The sequence below is a fragment of the Gopherus evgoodei genome, unplaced genomic scaffold, assembly GCF_007399415.2.
Source record: "Gopherus evgoodei ecotype Sinaloan lineage unplaced genomic scaffold, rGopEvg1_v1.p scaffold_56_arrow_ctg1, whole genome shotgun sequence".
NCBI lineage: Eukaryota > Metazoa > Chordata > Testudines > Testudinidae > Gopherus > Gopherus evgoodei.
The window spans coordinates 532,074-551,941 of NW_022060077.1; the positions used below are offsets into that span (position 1 = coordinate 532,074).

At 43.3% G+C, this 19,868-nt stretch overlaps 1 pseudogene; it reads left to right on the forward strand.

The window, feature by feature from the left end:
* The first annotated feature begins 649 nt into the window (after positions 1-649).
* Positions 650-1,592, forward strand: LOC115643299 (annotated as a pseudogene).
* Positions 1,593-19,868: the final 18,276 nt, after the last annotated feature.

Genomic DNA, 19,868 nt, shown 5'->3' on the forward strand with positions numbered 1-19,868 from the left:
AGACCCTTAGGGATGTCTTTGTTTGAACCACGTTCCTCTGCACCAGTCAGCTTTCCCCAAACTCTTCTTTTAAAAACTTCTCTATGACCTTTTTAGTTTTAAGTCCCAGCAATCTGTTTCCATTTCGGTTCAGGTGGAGCACATCCTTCCTGTATAGACTTCCCCTTTCCTAAAAGTGTCCATATTTGTGAATCCCTTTCAGCTAAACCTTTTAATCCAATAATGGCTGAGCGACAGAGTGAGGATTCAGTCTTGACAGGAACAATATGGATAAACAGTATGCAGAAGCATGTTTCCTGCTGGTGCCTATTAAGGTTTCTCAGACCATGACATGTAGGAATTAGTGATGCAAGGGGCCCCTTAAAAATTGGAATTGGGATTAGTAGGGACTGTTGCTCATAATTCATTTCTCTGAATAATGACAATGTCATTTTTCAGTGTGTGAAGAGTGACCAATCTGCTTCACCCATGGGAAGAGCCTCCCGTAGCATAGGAAGTAGTGTCTCACATTAACATTGTCTCTCCATCCAGGCATTTGTACAGCGACCATCACCTGAGAGCCTGGGAACATACAGAAAGTTTGGGGAACGTACAGTACATGCAGGAGAGATCGTTCTGCTTTAGAACTGGTCACCTTCTCGCCTACTGCATGTCAGATTCCAACACAACCCACTTCACCAACCCCTCCACCTTCATCCTGCTGGGCATTCCTGGCCTGGAGGCTGCCTATGTCTGGATCTCCATCCTCTTCTGCACCATGTACATCATAGTCATCTTGGGGAACTTCACCATCCTGTTCATTGTGAAGATAGACCCGAGTCTCCATGGGCCCATGTACTGTTTCCTTTGCATGCTGGCCGTCACTGACTTGGTTGAATCTACCTCCATTGTACCCAAAATGCATCTTCTGGTTCAATTCCAGAGAGATAGATTTTAGGTCTTGCCTCACCCAGCTGTATTTCATTCACTGCTTCTCAGGGATGGAGTCTGGGATCTTCGTGGCCATGGCTTTGGATCGCTACGTGGCCATCTGTGATCCCCTGAGACATTCCACCCTCCTAACAAAGTCTATTGTGGCTAAGATTGGCCTGGCCATGATGCTGCGCAGTGGTTTCCTTGCATTGCCATTTCCGTTACTGGTAAGGCAATGGCCTTATTGCAGAACCAACATCATCCCCCAGTTGTACTGTGTACACATAGCCGTGGTGAAGCTGGCCTGCGCCGACATCCACATCAGTAGCTACTATGGCCTCTTTGTGGTACTCTGTGTGATGGGCCTGGATGCGATCTTCATTGCCCTGTCTTACACCCAGATCCTCAGGGCCATCTTCAGCCTCCCCACAAAGGATGCCAGGATCAAGACTTTTGGGACCTGCATCTCCCACCTTTGTTCCATCTTAGCCTTCTACATGCCAAGTCTCTTCTTCTCCCTCATGTACCGGTTTGTTCAGAATGTGCCCCTGCATTTCCACATTCTCATTGCCAACGTTTACCTCTTGATGCCTCCTGTGCTAAATCCCATCATCTACGGGGTGAGGACCAAACAGATCCAGGACAGGCTGCTCAGGCTCTTTACTCGTAAAGGGACCTAAAATTTTCTTCTGGTGCTCTGGCTCTCAGACCTCCAGGCAGAGCTGGCTGGTGATGTGGTGCTGGAGAGTCAGAGAGACGTTAAATCCTTTTCTGACCTTACTATGCTGTGTTGGTGTAGAAAATTAGGGAATTGGTCTATATACAATTCATAGAGTTGACACCTTTCTAATTGTTGGTAAATGCTCCACCTCTTCAGTTGTGGCCCCACTCCTGTCACATGAAAAAGAGCCATTTCATATTTTCCTAGGAATGGCAATTTTTTCCAGTTTTTTAGGCCTCACCTCATATTGCTAAAACCATTCAATCATTGCTTCAACAGACAATCATTCATAAGTGTATCTCAATAGGCAACTCTCGAATCTGCCCAGTACAAAAAAAAAAATGGGTCGTGTCATCTTACCATTGACTATCAAAAGTTGAATCAAGTAACTCCAGCTTGTACAGCTGTTGTATGCAAAATGCCTGACCTGATTAAATCTATCAATCCCGAAGCAAAATGGCTTTCTACCATGTGTCTAAGAAAAGCCAACGTTGCCCAGCTTTCACAGTAGAAGGGGGTCAGTTTTCTATTTCAAGTCTGGCCCCAAGGGCTACATAATAATTCATCCATTTTCCATGGGTAAATGAAATGAATTTTGTCAAGATTTTCAGAACTCTCTGTTCTATTTCAATATGTAGATGACTTTTGCTTAGCAACAGAAACTCAAGAGAAACACCTAGAGTGTCAGCTGAACTTTTCCAAATCATCAAGGACACAGGATTAATGGTCCAAGCAGTTTCCTTTCTGGGTATCACATTTTCTCAAGGAGGTCGATCACCTGCACACCGAAAGATGGATTCAGTTCGGGAACTACCCATGCCCACTAACATAACTGCTTTACATTCGTTCTTAGGTTTAGCAGGATACCATCGAAACTTCATCCCTAACTTTGCTCACATTGCACTTCCACTCTATAAACTCTTGAAAAAGAAATTGCTTGAATTTGGACAAACAAACATGCAAACGTAGGGAAATGATCTATTTGGTACATGACGTACCATCAGAAGGCCATCAAGTGGTCGAAGAAAAACATGCAGTGCCTCAACTCGATAGGTTGGTGGCCATGCATGAAGGCAAATGTACACCCGTACAGTAAAAATTGTTCAGATTGTTCATAGAATAATCCTACCCCAACCGAATAGAATGCTCCTTTAAGATCACAGCAGAGGCTCTGACTGACCAAGTATTTTCTCACTGGGAACTCCCTGCTAGGGTGGAGTCAGACAGTGGAACACAGTTTACTGAACAAGTTTTCCAAAAAGGCCTACATTTATTAAGAGTGCAACAAAAATTCGATATCCCATACAGATCTCAAAAATCAGGGATGGTAGAGCGAAAAAATCATACCATCAAACATACACTGCAAAAGGTGGTAGATGCTAATGGACACAGCTGAGACCCCCTGATTCCTCTCATTTTAATGGCATTCATGGAAACTCCAGCTCCCTCCACAAATCATACACCCGGTGAGGTTATAACTAAACAAACTATGCACGTGCCAGAGCATCTTTTATATCATGACAGTGGCACACAGCTAAAGGGAGTAAAGCTTGAAACCCATCTGCAAGCATTACAGAAACATCTGAATCAGGTAGTTTGCAAATTGGAAAAATTCAAATGAAAGGCAAGAGCCTATTCTGACAAAATTAAAAAAAAAAAAAAAGCTTGTGAGGTTGGAAACCAGGTTATGCTTTTATTCTATGGTGGATTTGAACACATCTTATGTAACCCATAAACTGGGCTATAGACTATTGTGGCCAGATTAAGTGCCTCTGAGTATAAAATCAAAATTGTACCAAGTACCAAAAAAGTAGATAAATATCACAATGCAAATCAGCTAAAGCAGTATCGGAAGGGAAATATCTCTCCACAGGCACCAGAACCAAAGATGGTGCAAGAAAGCCAACACAAAAGAGTTCAGTGACAGACACAATAAAAATGCCACTCGCACCCACAGTAACCCTGTATGTCTGTTTGAATGCTGCAGACGAGCTGAATCACAGGCAGGTTCTCCACCAGAGACACAAATGGTTGCAGTGCAGCAAAATGTTATGGTGGGACTAAACTCAGATTTGCCTATTAAGGTTAAAAATTCACAGATAACAGAGACATTAAGTAGCCAAATGACTCTTCATAGGTTTTATCAACAAGTCAAAGGAAAACTAGGGAAACATATAGTTCTTGCATATGATATAGACGAAAATAAACAAAAGCCTTATGTAGATTGGAAAAAGGATCGTTCCTTTACTGAAAATAGGATAGTCAACCAGATGAAGGACAATTCATATCTAATATTTTGGACAGAGCACTGTTAACTGCATGGACTAATGACACAATTGTAATAATCATAGAATCATAGAACATTAGGGTTGGAAGAGACCTCAGGAGGTCATCTAGTCCAACCCCGTGCTCAAAGCAGGACCAACACCAAATAAATCATCCCAGCCAAGGCTTTGTCAAGCTGGGCCTTAAAAACCTCGAAGGATGGAGATACCACCCTCTCCCTAGGTAACCCATTCCAGTGCTTCAGCACTCTCTGAGTTGAAATAAATGTAAAATAGAAAATCATATGTTGGGTTCGTATAGACTAGGATTATATGTAACTTTGAGAAATAACCAAAAGTCTTATGTAGATTGGAAAAACAAAATCTTTCCCTTACTGAAGAAGTCTAGCGGGGGAGAATGTAAAACATATATCTCAGGAGAAACTCATTCTTTTCCAGCCAGTGATGGAATTCCATATGGATTATGGGAAAATAGAACCAGATGTCGAAGCTCAGTAAAAGGTGGAACAATGGCTATTCATGACTTAAAACAGGAGGATGAGAGAGAGTATAAGACCTGTATCAAGATTAAAATTTGGATGGAACTGGAGTTTTTAACAAATACTTCAAGGTGAAAGTACAGGCAATAAGAGTTAAAAGGGACCGTGAACCACAAAATTCCGTAAAATTTCCAAAATTATAGGAAGGGCCTATTAGTGGTCTGACTGCCACACCAGTGCCAGGCGTGTTAATCAATCAGGTATAATTCATGCATATCCCTGTTGTGTTAAATCTATCTTATTGGCAAATAAGCAAGTTCAATTCCTGCAGAGACCCCAAGGTGGCATTTGTTTTTTTCCTCAGTACACCGTGTGGATAAGGTTACTGCTTATCAACGAGTGCAAGACATAGCTAATTTGGATCGAAAAGAACACAATAATCTGCATGCTCCTAGAAGAAAACACAAACACCAAATCAACTGGAAATCATAAGCAGTATTACAAGGTTATGTGGTACAAAAACGTCAATTTGAAATAAGGAGAATGCTGAAAAAACAAAAAGCACATTAAGTATGTACTTCAGGAAGAAGTTAATCACGTAGTTGATCCAATATTGAAAGGGATTTATGGATTATCAACTATGAAAAAATTGACTGTGTATAACATGCATAAAATCACTAGATTATTTAATAAAAACCAAGAGAAGATTAATCAATTGGTAAACTACAATAATGATCAGGACAAAATTCATTATCTTGGAGGAAACCTTAGTTGCTTTCAATTTTTAGAATGAAAAGGGTACCAAAATTGATTCAAAACCCGCAAATTATAAATTGGTATTGTCCACAGTATATTCAAAGGTATGGAGAAAAAAAGTTGAATGCCAAATGGAATGTAAAAAAAATGTCATTTGGGGCAATCAGAAACCTAGGGTTTGTGACCTCTCATCTGAATCATGGTGTGTTTAAAAAAGACCCTGCGACATGTCATAATCCTTATACATTTTGTTCAATATATTATTACTATTATCATTGTGTTCGATCCAGATAAGGCTGGTTTTTGATCAGTTGGCTACTGTCCAATCCATAGGCCACCTAGAAAATATTTACAAGGAACAAATGCAAGTACTTCTGCTAATAGTGTATCACTACAATACCCAAACACGGAAAGTACCACAGATTACTTGTTGCTCTCAAAAAAGGCATCAGTGGATCTCTAGATGCAATGTGTTTGAAGTAATAACTCCACTAGGTGGTCTGCTGAAAAGGTACCAACAAGATTCCCCGGCGGTGAATGTGACGCAAGCATCATGCCCAGTACAACCAACTAAATGGAGATCTGTAATGTGACAAACGGCCTATGCAGAAAAACAACAACAACAACAACAATAAACAGTATTACATGGTAACCATCATAAAGAATTTTATCATGGTCAACGTAGATGTATGTTCATTAAAACACATTTTTGTTTAAAATCACAGGTACACACAACAATTGGTCATACAACAATACCTCTGATACCCACTTTTGAAAAGTGGGTATTCACCCTCGAAAGCTCATGCTCCAATATGTCTGTTAGTCTATAAGGTGCCACAGGACTCTTTGCTGTTTTTAGAGATCCAGACTAACACGGCTACCTCTCTGAAAATAAAACTGTTATTCTTAGTAACCCTGGCTATCAGGATTTGATCAGACAAAGCACTCTGATTTTTCACAGCTGTATATCACCGCTAACATTACTGCTGAAACAATTATTAGAAAAAAGAAATTAATATTTAATTTAAATTAGCAATGCCATGTGTCATGGTATAATCCCCACTCTGAACCTTAGCGTCCAAAAGATGGGGTACCAACATGAATTCCTCTAAGCTCAATTACCAGCTTAGTACCCGTAGCGCTGCCACCAACCAGGAATTCCAGTGCCTGGTACACTCTGGTCCCCACAAAACCTTGCCCGGGGACCCCCAAGACCCAGACCCTCTGGATCTGAACACAAGGAAAGTAAACCCTTTCCCTCACCGTTGCCTCTCCCAGGCTTCCCCTCCCTGGGTTACCCTGGAAGGTCACTGTGATTCAAACTCCTTGAATCACAAAACAGAGAGGAAAATGCACCTTCCCCCCTCCTTCTCTTTCACCCTCCCAGACTCTTTCTGAGAGAGAAAGTAATCCTGACACAGAGAGAAATTAGCCTTTCTCTCCCCCTTCCCTCCTTTCTCCCCACCAGTTCCCTGGAGAATCCAGCCCCAGTCCCCTGGGGTCTCACCAGAATAAAAAAAACAATCAGGTTCTTAAACAAGAAACTTTTAATTAAAGAGAGAAAAACAGTAAAAATGATCTTGTAAATTTAAGATGGAATAGGTACAGGGTTTTTCAGCTATAGGCACTGGGAATACCCTCCCAGCCTAAGTATACAAGTACAAATTAAAATCTTTTCAGCAAAATACCAATTTGAACTCCTTCCAGCCAAATACACATTTGAACTCCTTCCAACCAAATACACATTTGCAAATAAAGAAAACAACCATAAGCCTAACTTGCCTGATCTACCTAGTACTCACTAGTCTGAACTTATAAGAGCCTGTATTGGAGAGATTGGAGAGAAACCTGGTTGCACGTCTGATCCCTCTGAGCCCCCAGAGTGAACAACAACCAAAACTAACAGCACAGCACAAAAATTTCTCTCTCTCAAGATTTGAAAGTATCCTGTCCCTGATTGGTCCTCTGGTCAGGTGACAGCCAGGCTTACTGAACTTGTTAACCCTTTACAGTCAAAGAGATATAACGTACTTCTGTTTTATTAACTTTTCTTATCTGTTTATGACACGCCCTCCAAATCGCTGACAGTGTGGAACCACACTGGCAGTGATTTCTCCCTAGAACTTTAAAATAAACAGATTAATAAACACATGCATCCTTACATATGCCACTAATTATGTAAAACTACAAGATTCTTCACATTGCAAGGACAATTTTTAACTAGTTGATGTTAGGGAACTTTCACTGGAAAGTGCATCAACTTCTTGATCTGTTGCCCCTGCAAACGTTTCTGGGTTGTGGAGAGGGTTACCTCACCCACGCCAGCATTACTTTTCCCTTAGTCATAGACACCATCAGGCCACTCAGCAACATCTCCTCCCTGGGCTGTGAACTGACAAACCTGTAAGTCTCTGTAATAAAAGGGCTTGAGAGAATTAACGTGGTACATTCGGAGCTTTAGGGAGGAATTGGGAAATGCTATGAGGTAGTTAACAGCTCCCAGGCGCTCTTGGACCATGAATGGCCCTTCCCATGATGCTTCCATTTTATGGGCCTCTTGTGCCTTTAAGACCATAACCTGGTCTCCTACCTTGAAGGAACACTCTCTGGTATGTCTATCATACCAGGCCTTTTGCTCTTTTTGAGCATCCTTTAGGTTTTCTTTAGCAAGGGCTAAAGACTGTCGGAGGGTATCCTGTAGGTTGCTCACAAAGTCCAGAATGTTAGTTCCTGGAGTGAGTGTAAACCCCACCCATTGCTGCTTTACCAACTTTAATGGCCCTTTAACCTCGTGGCCAAAAACAAGCTCCAATGGTGATAACCCTAAACTGGGATGTGGTACAGCCCTGTAAGCAAAGAGCAACTGCTGCAACACTAGATTCCAGTCATTGGAGTGTTCATTCACGAATTTACGTATCATGGCCCCCAAAGTTCCATTAAACCTTTCCACCAGGCCATTGGTTTGATGGTGGTACGGGGTGGCAACCAAGTGATTCACCCCATGAGTTTCCCACAGTTCTTTCATGGTCCCTGCCAGGAAATTTGTCCCTAAATCCGTAAGGATATTGGAGAGCCAACCTACCCTGGAAAAAATGTCTATTAGGGCCTGGCACACAGTTTTAGCCCTGGTGTTGCCTAGAGTTACTGCTTCTGGCCATTGGGTAGCAAAGTCCACAAAAGTCAGTATGTACTGCTTTCCTCTGGGTGTCTTTTTTGAGAAAGGACAAAGAATATCCACAGCTACTTGCTGAAATGGGACCTCTATTATGGGGAGTGGCTGGAGAGGGGCCCTGGCCTGGTCTTGGGGCTTTCCCACTTTCTGGCACACCTCACAAGACCAGACATACTTGGCAACATCCTTGCCCATCCCCTCCCAGTGGAAGGACTTCCCCAACCTGTCTTTGGTTCTGTTTACCCCAGCATGGCCACTGGGATGATCATGGGCCAAGCTTAAGAGCTTCCCCCGGTACTTAGTTGGAACCACCAACTGTTTTTGTGGATGCCAATCTTCCTCGTGTCCACCAGAAAGAGTCTCCTTATATAAAAGCCCTTGTTCTATAACAAACCGAGATCTGTTAGAAGAGCTGAGAGTCGGTTGGGTGCTCCGTGCCGCCGCCCAAGCTTTCTGAAGTCTGTCATCTGCTTCCTGCTCAGTCTGGAAATGTTTCCTGGAGGCTGGAGACACCAGTTCTTCCTTAGACTGTGTACTTGAGCTTGGTCCTTCGGGAAGCGATGTAGGTGATGAGGTTGTTTTCGTGGCTGGTGAACCGCTCTCCGCTGGTGCACCTGAGGGTATTTCAGGCTGTGGCTGAGCCTCTTGGGTGTGGTTGTCTGCTGCTTTTGCCAGTTCAGGCTCGCTGGCACCTTCTGGCATTGGAGTTGAAGATGCGTTTGCAAGCGCTGGCGTCAGTGCTGGCAATGGTTCTGGTGCTGGTTGTGTTTCCAGGTCCGGGTCTGGGACTGGAAGTACTGTGGCTGTTGCAGTCGTAGGCAGGGGATCCGGGTCCACTACCTCTGTCTGGGTCTCTGCTAACACAGATGGAGCCCCTGTGGATGGCTCAGGAACAGGGATGGGTCTGGAAGCTTGCCTGGCTTGGCTGCATGTAACCATTCCCACCCTCTTGGCCCACTTTACCTGGTTGGCCGAGTCTTCCCCCAGTAGCATGGGGATGTGATAATTGTTATAGACTGCAAAAGTCCACATTCCTGACCAGCCTTTGTACTGGACAGGCAGTTTAGCTGTAGGCAAGTTTACCGCTTGTGACATGAAGGGGTAAATTGTCACTTGGGCCTTTGGGTTGATGAATTTGGGGTCCACCAAGGATTGGTGTATAGCTGACACTTTTGCCCCTGTGTCTCTCCACACGATAACCTTCTTTCCGCCCACTCTCAAAATTTCCCTTCACTCCGAGGGTATTTGAGAGGCATCTGGGCCTGGGGATCTTTGGAGTGATGGAGATATAATGAACTGCACTCGGTTGGGGTTCTTGGGGCAGTTGGCCTTTATATGTCCCAGTTCATTACACTTGAAGCATCGCCCAGCTGACTGGTCACTGGGCCGAGGTGGGTTACTGGAGATTGGTGAGGTGAGAGAACAGAGAGTCGGCGGCTTTCCTTGGGTTGTAGGTGGGGTCTTGGGTTGCCTTCAGGTATAGGGTTTATTGTCGGTGTGACCCCTGTGATATTCGCTCCCCTTGATAGCAGCTTTTTTCTTTTCTGCCACTTCCACCCATCTGGCTCCAATCTCTCCCGCCTCGGTGACAGTTTTGGGCTTCCCATCTAGGATGTACCTTTCTATATCCTCCAGAACACCCTCTAAGAACTGCTCCAATTGAATTAGGAGGTGCATGTCGTCCAGAGATTGAACATTGGCTACTGATATCCAGGCATTATAATTCTTTCCAATGTGGTAGGCGTGTCGGGTGAATGACACATGTGGTTTCCACCTTAGGTCTCTGAACCTCCGACAGGCATGCTCAGGTGTTAGCCCCATTCTGATTCTGGCCTTGGTTTGAAAAAGTTTATAATCGTTCATGTTCTCCTTAGGCATTTCAGCCGCCACCTCTGCTAAGGGTCCACTGAGCAGTGGCCTCAGCTCTATCATGTACTGGTCTTCAGAGATGCTGTACCCATGGCAGGTCCTTTCAAAATTTTCTAGGAAGGCCTCAGTGTCATCGCCTGCCTTGTACGTGGGAAATTTCTTGGGATGTGGAATAACAACTGGCGAAGGGTTGTTAGGGTTGGCTGTGTTATTCTGCTTAGCCTGCGCTAATTCCAGTTCATGCTTTCTCTCTTTTTCCCTCTCTTCCCTCTCTCTTTATTTTGTCTCCAGCTCTCTCCTGTGGGCAGCCTCTCTTCCTCTTTCTCTCTCTTCCCTCTCTCCTTCTTTTATCTCCAGCTCTCTCCTGTGGGCAGCCTCTCTTTCTGTTTCTCTCAGTTCCATCTCTTTTTGTTTTATTTCTAGTTCTTGTAGTTTCTTTTCCATGTCTCGCTTGTGGTCTGCGTCTTTGATTTGTTCCTCTGCCTCCAGTCTCACTCGTTCCTGTTTCAGGGTGTCCTTGGTAGTCATGGTTTCTCCTTTCTTGTGTTGGGGCACCCTCTGGTGTTTGCTTCCTGAAATGCTGCTTCTCTGTTTCCTCCTTAGGGTTGCTTAGTAACAGAGTCTTTTTTAACTCCTTCTACCTAGCTATTCCCGACAGAGTTAGAAAGAAAAAAAAACATTCATACAAAGATCCTTGTTAAACCCTAATGCCTCTGCCTTCAGAGTACTCAGAAGGGAGAGACCAAAAAACTTGCAGACCTTTGCTTTTAAAAACAATCTTCTCTAACCTGCTTTACACACAGCTAGCAGGGAAAGAGAAAGAAAAAATCCTACTGGCTTTTGCTCCTAAACCCAAACCTCTCAGTCTGCCTGCAGATAGCTAGCAGCGAGAGAAATAAAAACCTCACTGGCTTTTGGATTCTATCTTATCTATCTATCCCACACGCTGCACACCATTTCATGGTCTAATTCTCCACCCTGAACCTTAGCGTCCAAAAGAGGGGGTACCAGCATGAATTCCTCTAAGCTTAATCACCAGCTTAGAACCTGAAGCGCTGCCACCAACCAGGAATTCCAGTGCCTGTTCCCCACAAAACCTTGCCCGGGGACCCCCAAGACCGAGACCTTCTGGATCTAAACACAGGGAAAGTAAATCCTTTCCCCCACCGTTGCCTCTCCCAGGCTTCCCCTCTCTAGGTTCCCCTGGAAGACCACTGTGTGATTCAAACTCCTTGAATCACAAAACAGAGAGGAGAATTCGCCTTCCTCCTGCCTTCTCTTTCCCCCTTCCAGACTCTTCCTGAGAGAGAAAGTAATCCTGACACAGAGAGAAATTAGCCTCTCTCTCCCCCTTCCCTCCTTTCTCCCCACCAGTTCCTGGTGAATCCAGACCCAGTCCCCTGGGGTCTCACCAGAATAAAAAAAACAATCAGGTTCTTAAACAAGAAGAACTTTTAATTAAAGAAAGAAAAAACAGTAAAAATTATCTTTGTAAATTTAAGATGGAATAGGTACAGGGTCTTTTAGCTATAGACACTGGGAATACCCTCCCAGCCTAAGTATACAAGTATAAATTAAAATCTTTTCAGCAAAATACCAATTTGAACTCCTTCCAACCAAATACCAATTTGAACTCCTTCCAACCAAATACACATTTGCAAATAAAGAAAACAACCATAAGCCTAACTCGCTTTATCTACCTAGTACTCACTAGTCTGAACTTAGAAGAGCCTGTATTGGAGAGATTGGAGAAAAACGTGGTTGCATGTCTGGTCCCTCTGTCATAAAGAGATAGCTAAGGGTTAATGTGGAGGGAAGTTTGTGTCTGAGTCTTTTTCTGTCTGCCTGCTTTCTCTGAGCTTTGGAGAAGTATTTCTGCATTGCGTGCAGAGTGGATTTCCGATATTTGATTTCATATGTGTGTGCTGAAAGTAACAATGCCCAATGTTGCATACAACTAGCAGCTAATGGGGGAATGCCTGTGTAGGGTCCAAAAATTGATGTCAGAGGTCGATGGTCTGTGAGAAGAGTAAACTTTTGCCCAAACAGGTACTGATGAAGCTTCCGAATTCCAAAAACAATTCCTAATGCCTTACGTTCGATTTGGGTGTAGTTAGTTTCTGCTTTGCTTAGAGTGCGTGAAGCAAAAGCAATAGGTCTCTCTTTTCCCGAAGGCATAATGTGTGACACAACTGCTCCCACTCCATAAGGGGAGGCATCGCAGGCCAATTGTAGGGGTAAGGATGGATCAAAGTGCGTTAGAACTTCAGAATTTAGCAATGCATCCTTAGCTTTGTTAAATGCAACATTACAGGCTTCAGTCCACTTCCAGGCCTTATTCTGCCCAAGGAGCTCATGAAGTGGTTTTAGCACTGTTATTCCGAAGGGTAGGCGACAGTATCGATAAAACCCCTTATGAGTCACAATAGTTAACACCTCTTAGGACTTTTCATCGATGTGTATCTGTAAATATGCTTGACTCAGATCAATTTTACTGAACTTTTGTCCCCCAGCCAGGCCTGTGAAGAGGTCATCGATGCGGGGAAGCGAGTATTGCTCTGCACACAACACTGGGTTGACAGTGACTTTAAAATCACTGCATATCCGGAGAGAGTCATATTTCTTCATTATTGGAACAATAGGAGTGGCTCATGAGCTATGGATAACTAGTATTAGAACTCCGTTGGTGACCAGGCGCTCCAGGTCTGCTTCAACTTTTGGCCTGATGGCATATGGCACAGTTCGGGCTTTCAGATATTTTGGTGGACTGTCAGGTTTAATGTTCAATGTCACAGTGATTCCCTTCATACTTCCCAAATCATCTCCAAAAACAGCAGCATGTTTCCTTAGGATAGGGGTTTGTAACCCGGCGGACTCAGCCCCGCAGCGCCTCCTACTGGTCATCCTCAGGAATTAGCTCAGTCCAGTGTCCAGTGCGCCCTCTGCATGCCGGTGATCCGCCTTTCCAGCTACTGGCCCCGTGTCCCTCCCTGGACCCAGTGCCCTTTTACATCGGGTGCTGCCCCCTGGCAGTGACCCCTTGTTCTCAGGGTCTCCCCTCCCTAGGGAACCCCACCCTCTATTCCCACCTTGCCTCAGTGTACGGCTACTGCCAGTCCTTGTCTAGCCCCACACCCTGGGGCAGACTGCAGTATCAGCCACTCATCGCTGGCAAGGAGGGTTTGGACCTGCTGCCTTGGCCTACCCCTGGGCTGCCCTTTGCAGCCCCCAGTACTAGCTCCCTGCAGCCAGGCCCTTCTCCCTCTACAGGCAGAGGGAGACCCTTTGTGCTCCTGGCTTCTCTGCCTTATATAAGGGCCAGTTGCTCAGTTTGGGGCGTGCCCCGGCCGCTGCCACTTTCCCCAATCAGCCCAGCCTAAAAGGCTGCTTTCTCCAGCCCCAGCCCTTATCCAGGGCTGTTTTAACCCTTTCAGGGCCGGAGCAGTGGTCCACCCTGCTACAAGGTTAGACTGGTTTCTTCTTTAGTCATCCAGTGCACTTCTGCCCAGTTCAGCTGAATCTTCCCAAGCCAGGACCTACCCATTAAGGCTGGGTAGTTACCTCTCACCACAAACAGTGGCAATTTAGCAGCCTGTTCATTGAGCTCCACCTTAACATCAGTAGTGCCCAGCATGAGCACAGCTTCTCCTGTATACGTCTTCAGAACAGTTTTTGTTGCCTTAAGGGGAAGATGCTGTAGCTTTTCTTTATACACAGTCTCAGAAACCAGTGAGACGGCTGCACCGGTGTCCGGTTCCATGCGTATAGGTTTGCCATCCAACAACGGGGTTACCCAGTATTTATGTGAGCCCACTGCCAAAGACAAAACATGCAGTGGCACTTCCTCTTGCGGTGAGGTGTCACCTTGATCATCCTGGTCTGCTCTAGGGCATGCAGGGTTCCTCTTTTTGTCGGCCAGACCACAGGCCTCTTTTTCTTTTGTTTACAGGCACACTCACTGTGTCCCTTTTTGCCACAGTGTCGACACACAAGGTCCTTACACCTGCATTCTGATGCTTGGTGACCCGGCTTACCACAGCGGTAACATTCCTAACTCTGCACAGTTTTGTGGGTAGGTTCGTGTGACACTTTTTGCGCCCTAGGGGATGCACCGATGTATTGTGCCTCCCTTGTAGCCAGTTCCATGGTGTCGGAGAAAAACTCAGTTCTCGCTTTTTGTTTGGGTGCAGCAAAATCAAATACTTTATTCTAACTCCAGCAATTGCAATAGAGGGAGGGAGTGCCCTAGGACACTGCGTCACCACAGTCCTGGACAGGTCTCTCAACAGGTAAACAATTACAGCAAGCATTTATACCTTTGTTACAGACAATAACAAGCAATAATATAGACAATAATGAGCAACAGCTGCATTTTGTTTATACATAGGCTATCCTGCTATCTTATTTTCTTCACGTTGGGCGCCAGTCTACGTATCAGTGCAAGGTTGTGATAACTTCTCACACAGTTCTTTCCTACTCACCTCACACTATCCTCGCTTCTACAAATCTCACGTCATTACTGTTACAGCTGGCCTAACTCTTGCTAAAAGACTGACATGCATTAAGATTCCTTACAAATCCTTGTCAATTCTTTCCCTTCTTCCACCCCCCCCCTTTTGTACTTCTAGTACAACAGATATTCTCAAATCTCTATTTGCATTAAGCCATGGATTTCTGATTCTACATCAGATGTTTCAACCTTAGGGATTTTCACTGGTGTAATGACAATACATAATTAGCATGGTCATGAAAGGTATTACTATTATGTCTTTTACAACAGCAATGACATAATTTTAAACTAACAACAATGCAAGCAATAATATCCCCATAGCAATAATATGATGAGGTTGTTGTACAGTTTTGGTTACAAAGCATAATATATCATACTTAGTACACAAAGTAGACACTCTATAAGCTGTATGAAAGGCATTCTTTTCAGCTTGATATATATTCTGAAGCATGTGAATTTGCCCTTGCAATTCAGAGATTCTTTGAATCTCTGTTAAGAATGAAAGCAAATTTTGAAATCGATCAGGTACTAAGCTGGTCCAGTTAAACTAAGGGCTACTTGCAAAATTCTATCTGCAGGCCAATAAACAATATGATTGTCTGCAGTGGTGATGAGACTAAAATGTATATCTTGCAATGTGGCGGTTTTAACGTACCTACAGCTATCATTAGCTTGAAAAGTAAGTGTCCTGTCAGGATAGGTCCTTGTCCTCTACCCTCCCAGCAAACGTTATCATATCCATCCCAAGTCTCTTCTTCTCTCTCATGTTCTGGTTTGGTCAGAATGTGCCCCTGCATTTCCACATTCTCATTGCCAACGTTTACCTCTTGATGCCTCCTGTGCTAAATCCTATCATCTACGGGGTGAGAACCAAACAAATCCGGGATAGGCTGCTCTGGCTCTTTACTAATAAAGGCACCTAATTTTTTTCTCCCGGTGCTCTCAGATTTCCATGCAGAGCTGGCTGGTGATACAGTCAGAGACATTAACTCCTTTCCCAGCCTTACTATTCTGTGTTGATGTGGCAAATTATGCCCAAGTCATAGAGTTGCCACCTTCCTAATTGCTGATAAATGCTCTTCCTCTTCTGCTGTGGCCCCACCACTGTTGCTTGCAAAGTAGCTATTTCAGATTTTCCTAGGAATGGCATTTTTTTCAATTTTTTAGGCCTCACCTCATATTGCTAAAACCATTGAATCACTGCTTCAGCAGGGAATCATTCGTAAGTGAATTTCAGTATGCAGCTCTCCAAACTGGCTCTTACAAAAACCAAATGGGTCATGGCATCTTACTATTGATTATCAAAAATCGAATCAAGTGTCTCCAGCTTGTACAGCTGTTGTGTGCAAAATGCCTGACCTGATTAAATCTATCAATCCCAAAGCAAAATGGTTTTCTACCATGTGTCTAAGGGAAGCCAACGTCGCCCAGCTTTCAGAGTAGAAAGGGGTCAGTTTCCATTTCAAGTCTGAGCCCAAGGACTACATAATAGTTCAGGCATTTTCCATGGGCAAATGAAATGAATTTTGTCAAGGTTTTCTAAACCATCTCTTCTATTTTGAAGCATCAGAATCCATTAGCTATGGATGTAAGAGCTTAACTACAGTTTCTCCTGAGAACTTTTCATCTAGGCCCAGAGTCCACAACTTGGCTTGGGCTATGGGGGCTGGCTAACAGAGAACAATACATAGCTAAGAGGACGCTGGGGTAAACAAGTAACCTTGTGAGTTTTGTCAAAGTTAGAATCAGGACTCACAATTTGTCAGACCACTGTGTTTATTAGCGCAGCGCTCCGCCAATAACATTCAGAATATGTGAGTGGCCATGGAAGGCCCAAACAGTCTTATTTATACAGATAAAAGAGCGGGAATTAGACAAAGGGACAAAGAAAGCAAAACAGGAAAATTCACCTGGGGCACAGTATGCATATCCTATTTCCTTACTAACTGTTATCGATCTAAGGCTAATGCTTCACCAATTGCCCTTAAACGGTGCAATTGTTCTATGTTAATGTCTGTATTCCTGACACCTGGTTGCAACATTCCAACAACTTTGCTTAAAGATACAGACATCATTTCTTTAATCCTTTCTATTCTTACTATATAATTCATTCTACTTTCACAGTTTCAAGTTAGTGAGCGGAGTTAGTAATTGGGTGTCCTTATCGCGAGTTATAGACCCATGAAGTGCTGGGAAAGGCTTCATGGTTACTCCCTAATACAGGAAAGAGATAGTGGTACAATACCCCTCAGATCCCAGACAGAGTTCAGTGAGAGGCCCAATATTATAGACATGAGTTATGACACCCTCCCCTCACAGATGTATGCCAATCCCAGCCCACTCAAATGTAAGGGTAAATTTATAAACAATTGTTAATTTTAAGTACTAATTACTGCCTTATGCTTTAAATCTCCAGGAATGTACCAGCTGGTCAACTGTGCTACCTCATTCCCCTGGAACCCCAAATTAGGATTTAACCTATACACTCTAATATACATAGTTTGGGGGTAATTAACTGTATGTCAGCAATATGTTAATTTAAGCCTTGGACAGAACCATTAAGTAATCTTTCAGACCATTGGCTTATTGTGCTTATCTTGTCTTGCTGCTAGAACGTATCGAAAGGCTTGGGAAATCCCATTCCTGTTGCTTCTCTCCGCCCAATGAGCACCCTATATAATCTATTTTAATTAATTGTTCTGTAGTGTCTCTAAGCCTAACAAACAAAGTGACACTCCGCCAGTGCTGTGCATAATAATCTTATGTGCTTGACTCTACACAGTGTGAAATATTGATCCTTCAATTTCAATATGTAGCTGACATTTGTTTAGCAATAGAAACTCAAGAGAAACACCTGGAGTGTCTAAATGATTTTTTTCAAATCATAAGGGATGGAAGATTAAAGTGTAATCCAACAAAGGTATGACTAATGGTCCCAGAAGTTTCCTTTCTGGGTATCACGTTGTCTCAAGGAGGTCGATCACCTGCACAACAAAAGGTGGATTCAATTCAAGAGCTATCCATGCCCATGAACATAACTTCTTTACATTATTCTTTAGGTTCAGCAGAATACTATTGAGACTTCATCCATAACTGTATTCACATCGCAGGTCCACTCTATAAACTCTGGAAAAAAGGAGTTGCTTGAATTTGGTGAAACAAGCATGCAAAAGAAGAGAAATGATCTATGTAGTACATGACATACCATCAGGAGGTCATCGAGAAGTGGGAAAAAACATGCAGTGCCTCATCCTAATAGGTTGGTGGTCATGCATGAAGGCAAATGTACACCGGTACTGTAAAAATTGTTTGGTTTGTGCACAGAATAATCCTATCTCCACAAAAACAAATGTGCCTTTAAGATCCCAGATATATGAAGGTCCATGGCAGGCTCTGCGAGTTGATTTTTTGGACCTTTACCAAAACTCCGAGGGAAAACCAATACCTTCTGGTTGTCATTAATCTGTTCTCTAAACGAGTGGCAGCCTCTCCTTTAAAAGAAAATACGCAGTAGCCACAGTAGAGGCTCTACCTGAAAAAGTATTTTATCGATAAGAATATCCTGTTAGGGTAGAGTCATACAGAGGAGCACACTTTACTGGACAGGTGTTCCAAAATGCCTGCAATTGTTAAGAATGCAAGAAAAATTGCATATTCCATACAAACCTGAATCATCAGGAATGGTAGAGTGAAAATATCGCACCATTAAACATATGCTGGTAAAACTGGTAGATGCTAATGGATGCAATTGGGACACCCTGCTTCCTCTCATTTTAATGGCATTCAGGGAATCTCCAGCTGCCTCCACAAATCATACACCCGGTGAAGTTATAACTAAACAAACTATGCATGTACCAGAGCATCTTTTATATCATGCCAGTGACACACAGCTAAAGGAAGTAAATCTTGAAACTCGTCTGCAAGCATTACAGAAACATCTGAATCAGGTCCACTTGCAGGAGCTGCCAAATTGGAAAAATCCAAACAAAAGGCAAAAGCCTATTTTGACAAAAATGAAAGAAAAAAAATGCTTAGGAGTTTGGAAACCAAGTTATGCTTGTATCTTATGCTGTACCAGAGCACAGTTGATGTAACCCATACAATGGGCTATATACTACTGTGGACAGATTAAGTGCCACTGGGTATCAAATTAAAATTGTACAAAGTAACAAAAAGGTAGATAAATATTACCATGCGAATCCACTATAGTGGCATTGCAAAAGAAATATCTTTCCACACGTACCAGAACCATTAACAGTAATTGCGCAAGAAAGCCAACACGAAAGAGCTCAGTGACAGACACAATAAAAATGCCACTCGCACCCACAGTAATCCTCTACTTCTACTTGAATCCTGCAGTTCAAACTGAGTCACAGGCAGGTTTGCCACAAGAGACACAAATGGTTACAGTGGATCAAAATATTGTGGTGGGACTAAACTCAGGCTTGTCTATTCAGATTAAAAATTCACAGATAACAGGTTCACAATGGTATCCGTGTTAGTCTGTATCAGCAAAAATTACAGGAGTCCTTGTGGCACCTTTGAGATTAACAGATTTGTTTGGGCATAAGCTTTCGTGTGCTAAAACCCACTTCATCAGGTGCCTGGAGTGGAAAATACAGTAGCAGATATATATACACAGTAGATGAAAAGATGGGAGTTGCCTTACCAAGTAGGGGATCAGTGCTAATAGGATAATTCAATTAAAGTGGAAGCAGGCTATTCTCAATGGTAGAGTATCAAGGGGGAAAAATCACTTTTGTTGTGGTAGTGAGGGTGGCCTCCTTCAAACAGTTGACAAGAAGGTGTGAGTAACAGTAGGGAAATTAGTATGGGGAATTTAGTTTTTGTAATGACACATCCACTCCCAGTCTGAGTGGCCAGAGAGGGTTGAAGTGTTCTCCTACTGGTTTTTGCATGTTATGATTTCTGATGTCAGATTTGTGTCCATTTATTCTTTTACGTAGAGACTATCTGGTTTGGTCTGCTTCTAACTACTGAAGGAACTTGCTGCAAACTGAAGCTCTGAACAAAGGACTGAACGACCCATCCAAATGGTGGTTGTACTCTAGATACTTGATTTAAACCTGTAGTTTATTCCATCATTGCTAGAAGCCTGAAACAAGAACTTTGCCAATATGTGTGTAATTGATTGCATTTAACT